At 36.4% G+C, this 12,607-nt stretch overlaps 1 protein-coding gene across 7 annotated transcripts in view; it reads right to left on the bottom strand.

Annotated features, from left to right (window-relative positions):
* Nucleotides 1-12,607, bottom strand: part of RALYL (RALY RNA binding protein like) — a 374,493-nt gene that overhangs the window by 273,137 nt on the left and 88,749 nt on the right. The window lies entirely within an intron of this gene.

The raw sequence follows: 12,607 nt of genomic DNA, 5'->3' as shown, positions 1-12,607 counted from the left end.
AGTCTTTTTACAAGTCAGAATATTTGCTCTGCTGGTGTTTCTTCTTTTACCACCTCAATTTTAGAGACTTCTCTACTTTAAACTACTGACTTTAGTGAGTTATTTCTTTAACTCCAGTAATAGTTCATATTTTATAGGAATTCCTGGAAAGTACTTATGTCTGTATTCAGGCCTATTCTGCTCTTCCTCTCGTTACTAGTGTTCTAATCTTCCTTCTAATACATGATTTTTCCCCAAAGGCCCTGCAACCAATATGACAATCCTCTACATCCCACTGAAAAAAGGGATTGGAAAAGTCATTCAAAACTTTCTTTTATTTTAAGAGCCTGAAGTTTTACACTAACAACGATCATCACTTTTCTAAAACTTAATTTTGAAAAGCAACTGTGGACACGGGTTCATCAATAATGGCAATATTGCCTCCAGATTAAGGCAAAGGCCCATAACCCTACACTCCAAGGGGTTTTATTTCCCAGGCAGAATGCTCAGCTCTGTTAGGTACATTTTCCTGGTCCAGCTGAGTCAGAGGTTAGCACTGCAGAACTGCAAGAATTGTATGAGAGCCTTAACTATTATTATCTCTAATGATGCTGCCACCATATGCCACAAGTACTAATTGATAATAACACCAGTAGCTGTAACATTCAGATTTCAGACTAATGATTTTTAAATAGATTCCTCTTATAATTCTTGCTAAGAAGGGTTACATATTGAATTTTTGTAACACTTCAGTTGTCTAGATATTTTGTAATCTTTCCAGAGAACATTTTTTCTATTGTCTTACTTAGCTCTCATTTGAAACAACTTGACTGAAACTTCATTCCTACTTGACACAGTCATCACACCAGCGCCATGGGACCTCAGAATTATGCAAAAGGGAAAAAGTACCCTCATCCTCACCAGAGAAGACCAAGGATAATTACATTCAAGCATTAAATCTGGGTGAGGGACTGTTTTGGGGAATTTTGGTTAGTTTTGTTTGTAAATTTTGTTTAATCTAGGAAGGAACAGTAATTTACTTCTTCCTGAAAACCCCAAATCTATCTGTCTACAAAACTAGAAATTATTTGTTGTCCCCTATAAATTAAAAAAAAAAAAAATCTGTAAAAAGAATTTAGCTGGCATTAGGTGAAATTACTCTGAAGGTCAAACACAATTTTAAAAAATCTTCATTCTCTAGAAACTAAGTTAAATAAACATTTTGCAATATTTGAAAAACCTTATGAACAAAATATAATCCAACTGAATCTTTAGAAAGCCTTGAATCCAGCCCTCTGAAACAGAAATTCTCTAAACTCTGTCTATCCAAATTTAACTGCTTAACTGATTAAGGAGAGTCATAATATATTCTGTGGCTTTAAAATATCTAGTCCTCAAATCTTTAAAATAAATCCATATTGTATGGATATTAAATAGCTGCTTAGGGCTCATATTCAGATGTAAAAAACCTGAACACCTCACTTCCAAGAACATACAGGATTACTTTGTAGTCTGAAATTATGAGGCAATAAACACAACTAGTAAATGCTCACAGAGCAGACTCAGTTATGCTGAGATCACAGACAAGACATCCTGCCCAGAATAGTACATATTAAAATATCCCAGGTGGTTTGGAACCTTGCTGTTGTATCATGTATTTAATATTTGTTCTGTCTATATTTGTGAACAACTTTTTAAAAATATCAACAATTTTGTTATGTTGCTGATTTAGTGAAATAATCTTTAATAATTTACTAAGGAACTATTTTTCAGCACCAACATATTGTGTTGGTCTTTTAAATTTTTAATTGATATCAATTTTAAAACATCTGATTTCTATTTAATTTATACTGAAGTTGCATGTCCTTTTCCCTTTGTGTGTTTTTATGTTATTTATCAGAAATTTAGGAGCAATTTAACAATAAGAACAAATATATCCCCTCCTGTTTTCTCCACCACTTACTAAATTTCAGATGACTGTCTCATAAAAGTTAGGTTTTTAAAGTTGTGTGAGAGTTACCTGAAGAGGGGCAAGTTCAGGATGGGATCATGACCATGGGGCAGGATCTCCACAGGTGGGAAGGGAAGGACAGCTGGTGAGGAGGGTCTGCTCCTGCAGCCAGGGCAAGAACTGTGCTGCACCCCAGGACCCAGTGAGGTCCCCCAGGCTGAGCTGCCTGTGTCCCCATCAGCTAATGCCAAGCTACTTCAGCTCTCCTGCCATTCCCCCACGACAGTGACAGGCACATAGGCACATCCTGAACGCAAGAGGAGGGAGAACAGATGGATGCAAACAGGGGAGAGCACAGAAACTGTGAGACCATATTGGCTGGAGTGACAACACATCACCAGCCCAACTGTTGGCATGACCCCTGCAGGCACCCGGGCAAAGGGGAGGGAAGGAGGGGTTTGAAGGCATCCATAAAGCAGCCCAAAAAGCACCTACAAAAATCTCTTCTCAAGCATGAGGGATGGTGCATGACAAAGAAGGGCTTGATAAAATACATAAAGGGATGCTGGCATCAGGAGTCACCTCAGAGCGAGCGTGATGCATTTGACACCAAATGGGAGGAGTGATATTATGAAGGGTCTTGAAATTTAGCAATTTAACATCTGATGCAGCACAGGGAAAGTGATATTGTCAAAATGACTGGCTAGCAAAATGTTGTTTGAAGCTATAGTGTTTATGCATATCAACATAGAAATGACAATTAGGTAACACTGTTAAAACAGGAAGTTTTGATTTTTTTTTCTGTATTCTAATTGATTTCAAACCCCCCTGGATTTTTCATAAAACAGAAGCATTGAATTATGAACAAAAATAAGGTCATCTAATGATAGAAACAATTGGCATAATCTGACCAGTTACATTGCATTCACTGCATAATAACACCATTAATTCTAGCAACATTACCAGTGGAACAGGCTGAAATTGCCATTTCCAACAGAAAGAATATTTTGGAAGACAACCAAACTTATGATGGATGTAGGCAGGCACAAATCCATTTAAGTCAGTGGTGCAGCACTTGTGTCTGTCAACTGTAATAGTCTCCCTTGGTATTTCATGAAGTTTATGACAAACAAATTACAATATGGGAAGAAAGCAAAACTTGCTCTGTACTATACTGAGATACAGATATGGCACAAGGGTTACTTATCAAAACACGCCTGTTCTGCTCCATGCAACTTCAGTCAGAAAAGAGTTCACAGAAAAAGCCATACTGAGATAATACAGGCATAAAATACAAAGGTTTTTAACAAATTAAATGCTAAAGAACACTTTAAACAGATTATTTCACCCTATACTTAAAGTGCCACTCATTGCACTCATTTTAACCCTCAATTATCTCAGACTAGGTATTTGCAATTCTGATACCTACAAGAAAGGTTAGATTAGTCTCTCAAAGACTATTAAGTGATAATTAGGTGGCTTTACAAATTATATTTGTCCTCATTAGTATCTAAAATGGTCTTAAGATTTTTTCCATCTACTGTCAGTAACTTACCTTCTATTTAAAGTATCTAATTGCTAAATAAGAAAAAAATTATTCTTTCTTTATATGAGAGATTTCTGTATATTGAGTGAGATTTTCTGAAACATCTTGTAATACAAAGAAGCTAAATTACTTAACCACTTTTCCTTGAATAAAGTTCCACCTGAACACAGGAGAAAAAAAACTAATTGTCATAATTTTTTAGTTTTCTATGAGTATAATTACCAGTAAGATCAGCTTGGCTTCCCAAAGCCTTTCATAGACGACCTCAACTTCTCATTTTCAGATATTTTCTCAGAGAGATACATTCAACATTGACAGGTTGTTTTTCTTAATTTTTCAGAAGTCAAAGCAAGCAAAGTTTAATTTTAGAGGGTAAAAAGATTTCTAATGGAAATATAGTTTGCACCTCCAATGAATTTTCCCCATCACACCACAGAAGATGGCAGTTTTTTATCCTTCTGGAAGATTTTCATCCATTTGCTATAGCATAATGCTAAAAGAGTGTATGAAAGCCTCATGAGATACATGGTGTCATCTTTTGTTGATAAGTAACCTGGCATTCAAAATTGTTTATAATCTCTTCCTTGACTAAAGGGAAGGAGTCACAGCTCTATAGAATAGCATGAGTCAGGAACTGCTTCCTGTAGAAAGTAGTCATAGGATTTCCTTTGAAAAACCAAAGAACTCCCATCTCACATTAAAAATCTTTCTATACCTATTCCAAGAAACAGGCTTTGGTTTCCACAGTGCTGACAAAGAAAAAACCCAAGCCAGTAAATTATTTTATTTTTGCTTTCACACTGAACTATTTGAAACTCAGAAGCTGCAACTTGATGATCAATATTGATAGAAAATGATAGAAAAGAGGAAGACATCAAATTATGTCCATTACAGTAATGTACTTCTGAATGTGTCCAAAGAAATACTCATAAGGTTGGAATGTTATGCTTTAGGAGGTTAAAACTCTGAATGATTTTATATAATTTGTCACTGAAGAATAACTTTTTATTGAAGATGTTACTTTTAGGTGCCTAAACAGCACAGAGAATCTCAATCAGCTGAGAAGTTGGATTCCAATTGCAAGGGACAGTTTACTTACCTGTGCTCAGTACATATCAAGGTTTCATTCATCCTCAAACCCCATCCCTTGCTATAAAATCTTCTATGATGCATATATTTTTAAATAAATACATTAAAAGTTAATATTAGTTTAATTTAGTAACAAGAATGAGGACAAAGCTCATACAGCATCAACCAAAGTAAAATATTTAATACACCATATTTATGCTAATATCCATCTTTTAGGACTTAATGACTGTCAGGTAGTTTAATATTCTTCAGCTCTGGCACAGCATCATAGGGACTGTAAAGCACCAGTAGAGCTGAAGAGACAGATAATCTATTTACTGCTCCTAACACTCCCACAGGCATGAAGGCCGATGTAGAAATGTATTCAGCTCCACAGATCCATCAGATCAGGTGATTAGGAAAATTCTGAAGCAAGCAGAAGTACTGTTCCAATTAGAAACAAACAAATGTTAAAATTTGAGACCAAGAGAAATTAGAAGCCCTTGGCAGACATAATTGCAGTAAGAATTTATAAGCTTTGGACACATCTTTCTAATACAAGCTGTATTTCATTATAATCACAGTAAGTGTACTTTCACACTACCCTTAATATAGTGTTATATCTGTATTGAAGCATGCCTTTGCAAGAGAATAGCTAATATCTGACTCCAGTATAGAGTGTGCAAGAGCATAAGTTTGATACCTAGTTTTCATGTTAGTTCAGTAGACTCTGGCAAGAAGGTAGTATAAATTATTATTTCAAATCCTTATTTTCAGTGGTTTAGCACAATTCAAAAACCTCTTCTCTGATATTTAAGACAAATAAAAATTATTATCTGGAAGTTAATTAAATAAAAATTCAGTTGTAAAAACAGCTAGAAAAAACCATCACCCTACCTTTTAAAATAAACAGAAAATTATATTGTGAGAGCATGCATTGGAAAACTGGTGTAGAAAGTAATATCATACATTTGGAAATAGCAGAGCACATATTAACCATAGAATATCATCACGCCCCTCTGCCTTGTGATTGAGACAGGGCATGCCTTTAGTCCCTCAAAAAGACTATTCCCAAGGGTATACCTGAATGAATGTATCATGCACTCCATAGTTATTCTTCACATTACCTAATGCATTCAATAAAATAGATCCCTACTTGGTTTCAAACAAACTTTTCCACAACCATATCCATCTTTTTTTCCACATTATTTCACTCTTGAAGGCTCCTTAGATAATGAGCCTCTCAATTAAAAAGGCAATGATAAAGACAAATTTGACCTCTGAAATTTTAGCAGAAGTCCAAGTCTTTCCACTCAAAGAAGTAATATACTTCTAAGAAGTTAGGACACTTCAGCACCATAAGAGCCTCTAGACCAAGTCTCTGTTTCAATATACTGACAACCATGTGGAACTGAGTATAAAACAGACACCTAAGGATCCAAGCTGTTCTAGCATAGCTTTGCCTCCTTGTAGAAACCACATGAAAGCCTTCCAGCAGATTTTCTCCCCCTGATCATCCAGCCTCTTGTTGCCTTCCAGGAGGGCATAATTTTTTTCTACAGTGGAGCTCTTAATTTTTTTCAACATCATGTAAAAATCTCCCAGGACACACCTTTGGTAGCAGATACATTTCCAGTCTGTGGCATGAATTCTAGCTGTTGTCAGCAGCTGCCAAACTGGCAGAACCCATTTAGGAAAGACAGCATAGATGTTCTTACACTCTGGTTCTCAGTTGCTATCAAAATTGAGCTCAACCCAGGTTTTTAGTTCCCCGGTAAGTTGATGCATTCAAAATAATTGTTAAACTGACCATGCTTTCTACAAGCAAGTTCTCTAAATATGGAAAGCTAGAGATTTTATAGCAAGCAATGCATGACAATTATTTGAGGGAAGTAAGCACAGCACAAGAGACCACTGTAAATACAGTAAAAAAAAAAAAGTATATTTTTTTGTCATATAAGGCTAAATCTTTAAATGTGGTGAAACTATTCTGAGCTTTGATAGAACATATGAAACATATGTATGCATACAAAGATTTGTTACCTGTGTCACAATAGTGCCCTTTCTCCCCAAATCCCTTCTCCTCCCAAACTGGTTCAAGCAGGTCCCTGGGGGGGAAAAAAGCCAAACCAAAGCAACAAACCAGAAACCAAAAAAACCCCTATTTGTGTTTGTATATTTCTGCTGCTCTCTTCAGCTTGTAAAAAACAAAACTCTTCCTCCAGTTAAGGGAACTTCTGAGCCATATGACCAGTTCTGTGGCATCTGGGCACCTCAGCCCGTCTGTTCATGCATATGGGTGTAGCACAGTGACAGCTTTACTGCACATTAGTCAAGCATCGTGTAGCACGTTTCTTGACAGAGGCAAAAGCAGTTTATGACTTGAAGCAAATAATTTCATCCCAGGGGCTTCTAAGAGCCAGGCAAAAGGCCAGGGCTTAGGTCAACAGCTTGGGAGTTTGGCAAATATTTCCCATCATTATTCCTTTGCAAGGATCTGTCACCTGATTGAGTTGAAAAATGTGACCTTTTGTTTGAGAGACAAGGCACTTAGAGACAAGAAATATGTGGCCATGAGCATGGGTTATTCAAGGGCACAACCTCAGAGTTTCTAAGGCTGAAAGTGACCTCTTAAGACTGCCATGCCCACACCACCCTCTGCTCATTCAGGGACAACTAGAGTTGCCAGGTTCATGTGCAGATGTTACATGTTTATGTGCATCTCCAAGGATGGAGACTCCACAAAGTTTCTGGGGAACCTACCTGGGCAGTCCATCACTTGCCACTAAAGTCCCTGTGGAAACAGGGCTATCAGGAAAAGGAGACTTTACCTCAGTGTGAGTTCATGTCTACAAACTGACACAGACTGGCAGGCTAAGCAGCCTTTACGAAGTCAGCAAGGCACAAACCTCCCACCAACTAAAGCTAAGAGCGATGCCATGCAGTAACACAGACACTCTACCTGCCCTGAAATCATGCATACAAAGCACGATGCAGTGACCCCCAAGCTAGCACTAAGCAAGTTATCCCTCAGGACTGCACCACCCTGCTGTTTTCCTGCAGGGAAAACATGCACACATATTGAACACAACTAGATAATGCTCTTTGAAGCTGCCCGTAGAGAGAATTGCTTTAGTAATGCAGAAATGATACCTTGAAGCATCAGTATTCATGACTTTGATTTTTCTGGACATTTTAAAGGGTGGTAAATTCTAAAAAATTAAGCACCTTAGAGATTGACTGAAAAAGGCCAATCTTACTCTATTAGATTCCACAGTGTATTAGAAGACTGAACAATTAATACAAGAGAGAAAAAAAGAACCACAGAAAAACAGATTCAAGCACATAGACAAGTAACTCAGATTTTGCAGTAAGAAAGTCCATACCTATTCAACTGCCTATTCACTGACAGGAATATTTTATATTCCACTACAATTATCCATCAAGTACAGGAATAATAAAAATATTTTACAAATACTTTGTTCTTCTAAGTCAAGCATTTCTTAGAGAAATAAAAAATCCTGCCAGTTGCACTCTAAAGGTCATGCCAGCTGTAAAGTCTAATAAAAAATTTCCAGATGGCAGCAGCCAATTTCCAATAAGATTTAATTTGGTTAATTGACTGTCTTATTTACTAATTTATAGCAGTATGCAGTTCATTTAAATTAACCTCATTTGCAGTCATGATTTAAACAAGGTTAAACAACCTGGGATTATTTTTTAAAAATTGTAGGTAGAAATTACAGAGTTTACTATATAGTAAGATACTAATACAGCCATGAGAGACCCTGCTTTTTTTTTGGCCTTTTTTTTTTTTTAAAGAAAGGAAATATGAGAAATATTGGCTACATCAAATTAATTTAAACACAGAACATTCTTGTTATAATTACATTAATCTTTAAAAAAAAAAACCCCAAACAACAAACCTCTGGGTGAGAAGGGAAAACAAATGAGCCAACTAATGGAAATAAGGAACTGACCTCAGTTAAGAGGGGTTGTACAGAAAGAAAAATTCTCTAATGGACATGGTCATCAGTACTTCAACTATAGCACCAAGTCCTCCCACCCTGATTCTGCAAAAAGTTAATCCACAAAACCAGCTTTAAAAACCTAATTTTTTTACCATTTTCCACACTCACTGGAAGGATAAAAAAAATTTCTTTTTCAACTCAAACCCTGGTGACAATTACCTAGTTCTCAAAGGAAATAAAATAAAAAGTAGTACCAGCTTGCAATAAGATATTTGTGGACTTCTGGTTGCTTATCAGATTCATCTGGGACAGTGCTTTGTTTAATCCTGAATTACCTTAGTAATGGAAAAAAGTTCCCCTCGGAGAAAGAAGCTGGCCCTTGAAGGTATGTACAACTTTTGGATTCCTACAGACTCTTTTGATTGAATGTTTTCTCTGAAAACTGAAACTTCCTTCTGAGGAAAAAAATGCAGGCCTTAGTGAGATACTTTGTCTTCCTTTCTTGGAAAAGTGAGAGTGGCAGCCTGAGAAGCCTGCAGAGATGGGGCTGGATGCACGTCAGCTCCTGCACCCTGGCACTGTCCCACTCACACCACTCCTGGTTGTGGTGCTGATCAAAGGTTATGGAGCACATGGGAGAGAAGAGCTGGAGTTTCTTGAATGGCAAAAAGTTAGAAGAATAAGCTTTTTTCTGTGACAATGTCCTTGCTTGCAAGGTATTTTAATTTCAGAAAGAATTTTGAGGTTTAGTTTAGTTTAGTTTTGCCGCTGGATTTAAGTTTTCTCCGTTGCCTTTTCCAATTCCCCATAGGAGGAAGTATATTTTTGGTTCTAGTAGTGAAACCTACAAGTACGAAACAACATAAGTGAAAGAATTTGAAGCTTAAAGAGACAAGTTCTACACACTGCAAACCCTTTGCTTTTAAGTCCCTGACAATGACAACTCTCAGAAATATTCATTTCATAAAAGAACACATTCTCCCATCTATCACATAAAACTCCATTTAAAAAAAATTAAAAATCTAATACACCTATAAACAGCACAGCTGGCTTCATTTTTAATGAAGCTTGATATATCTCCACACTAGGGGGCTGTTTCAGACATAAGGACTTTTGTGAAATGCTGGCAAGAAACACACATAAACAGTGAAAATGTTATGCAAGATGACTTATTGGAAGGTCAAGAATTGCTGCGACCGTACCCTGCTCATTATAGTTCTCAAGTTTTCCTGACATTCATCACAATTTCCACCCTTAAAAGGCAAACTTCCCCAAAAATCAAATTTAAAATCCCCTGACTATGTATACAAAGCAGACTGTGCATCAACATAAAGCAGGAGAGACTATGTTCACATAGTTGCTGTAACGTCAGAGGGTTATAAGTGCAGGTATGACAAGATTGCCAAATAGCTCATTTGTACCTGACACTGCAGAGGTACCTGGTGCTCACAAACAGCAGAGCTGGCTTGAATGTTGAATGTCCTTTGCCATCACCACCTGATAAGTTTCTTAAATGTGCTGATAATTTCAAAAAGTAATGGTTTACTTATTCTGTGCAGTGGGAAATCTTTCATAGGTGCCTGAGCTAGGATGTCTTACTTAGAAATGTTTTTAATGGGCAATTAGCATAGCTATTTCTTGTCCAGAATTTGGTAGACTATTTTTCCTCCAACTTCTTCTTGCTCTCAACTAATGTCCTATTACTGAGAAATAAGAAGTTCTAATTTCCAAACTACCGCTCAGAAATGCCTCTGCAGTGTGTTAATGCACAACCAGAGAGGAAAAAGTGGCTCCTGCCAAAGAGGGCTCCTTCTAATTCATCCTGTCTGAAGTGAACATTCCCCAGCTTTTGAATGTAACTTGACAATATAGTGAAAACACCAAGGAAATATATTAAGAAAAAGTAGCACTTTTAGAGTAAATGTCATGCAGCTCTGCCTAAAACACATGCTCAGTGCCATCTGCTGTGTACAACCTGTGTGTCTCAGCTGCTCTCTGAGCACATTACTGTTCCTTGGGGCATCACTGGGTGTTTTCTCACTCAGAAAATGTTGGATATGGAATTGGCTTGGTGGTATATTGAGATAATTCAGGGTCTAACACATTCGTCTGATGAACTTGAAAGTAATATCTGCTTTGGAAACAAAAGAAAATTGATTCAGCACCCAAAATAAATACATTTTGCATGTATAGGTAGTTTTAGCTAGGCTCAGATTTCAGCCTGTAAGAAACTGGCACAGTAAGGCAGACACGGCAGTGATTTTCTGCTCTCATTTTGCTTCCATTATTGCCAATAACAAGAGAGTAGAAGAAGCACAGCACTTCAGCAGATGATATAACTGAAGCTGTCTTTAGGAAAATTGTGCAGTAAGGAAAAGAGTATCTCCTCACTGAAAAGTTGCATTCTTAAATGACCCCACCAGTTAACCTGCTGAAATATGCTGAATATATGCTCTGAAAGGTGTATTCTCTGATGCAGAATTAAGAAGTGATTTTTTGTAAAGATTCTCCCTCTATTTCCTCCTAGTTTATACTTATTAGTCTTTTAAAATTTTAGTTTGGAAATTTTCCTCTTGTCTTAAACTGAACAAATACACAGATTTCAGTATTTCAGCTTCCATTTTCTTGAATTCCAGTGATAATTTTCCTGCTAAGAAATACAAGCTAAGACTGTCAGAATGTATTTGGAAAAAACAGTGACATCAATTTCAAATAAGTAATTAGAAATGGTGTTTAAAGTTTATGGTAATTACATGTGTATATATAGTGCTTACTATTATTAAGAAGTTCTGAATGGGTATCCTCTTGGAGACCTGAAAATGGAACATCCACAACAATTTTAGCTGTACTCATATTTTCCTCACTGTTTTCTAACTTATAAATATAAATCATGCAATTTTTTTCCCTCTATGTCTGGGTTTTTTTCTTACTATTCACAGTGGTTAATTTTCCCATTTTTTAATTTTTACGCCATCTCTGTCAGTCATGGTTGTTTTTTACATTTTGGATCAGTATGAGCTACAATCATCATATTACTTAAATATTTCTGGTTTAATATGGAAAAAACACATCCATAAAAATCAAAAACTGTGCCAATAAGCAACTAGTTCTCTGAAAGTTTTAACAAAAACACTCCAAACTCTTCTCATATTGTTAACAGTAATTTCTCTGTTGGCTTGCTTAGTTTTCCTCTGTTCTATTTCTAAGTGCACAGTCTCTTTGTTCTGTCAGTATCTTCTTCACCTCATTTGTTTTCACATCCCACCTCCTCAGGTCCTAACTTCTTGACAAATGTTCCTGGTTCTATTCAGACATAACACCTTACTTTCCTTTTAAGCCAAGGTATGGAATTATACGTTCTCCCCAAGTATCCACCATTCCTCATTTGCTTCATTTTCTAGACTCATACAAATTCTGTCAGTGGAACACTTAACACAAAGTATTTATATTCAACCTCTACTGCTGTCTCAGAAAAGTTTGCCAATAACAATGACTCCATGAACTACCTTTAAGCTCCTTCTCTCAGTATCTTTTTTATTCTTTTCTTCTTTTAATTTATTTTTGCCTGTGTCAAATCATAAAGTTGAGGGAAACTGTCCCATCGAGTAATACCTGTAAGTGCATTATTTGCCTACCATCTTTCTATATGACTATGGAAAACAGCAAAAAAATTATAACTTCACTTATATCAGAAATTAACACCTTAAGCCAAAAGTAAACTAAAACATTGGGGTTTTCTGTCTTTATCTCGAACATTAGCTACTTGTGATCATTTTAACAGAAGCATCTTACAGAGATAGATCCATTAAAAATTTTATTGAATGTCCTGAATCATTTCTTGAGAGGAGCTGATCTGATCAGGTGGGGTAAAGGACTTATTAGACCTCTTCAGTCCAAGCACTACTTAATTTTTTTAAGAACAATTAAATCTGGAATAATTTTTTTTTGCTATCTTAGCTCAGACTCCTTATTTATTTTTAGAGTACAAACCTTTGGCATTATCTTGACTACAAACTTCCCTCTCAAATCTTTAGTATACTAGTCAAAATCTTTTTGACAGACCTTCCTACTACAGGGATTTATTTCTACTCC

Source organism: Agelaius phoeniceus, chromosome 1 (genome assembly GCF_051311805.1).
Source record: "Agelaius phoeniceus isolate bAgePho1 chromosome 1, bAgePho1.hap1, whole genome shotgun sequence".
In the NCBI taxonomy this organism is placed as follows: Eukaryota; Metazoa; Chordata; class Aves; order Passeriformes; family Icteridae; genus Agelaius; species Agelaius phoeniceus.
This window is presented reverse-complemented; position numbering and strand designations above follow the sequence as displayed.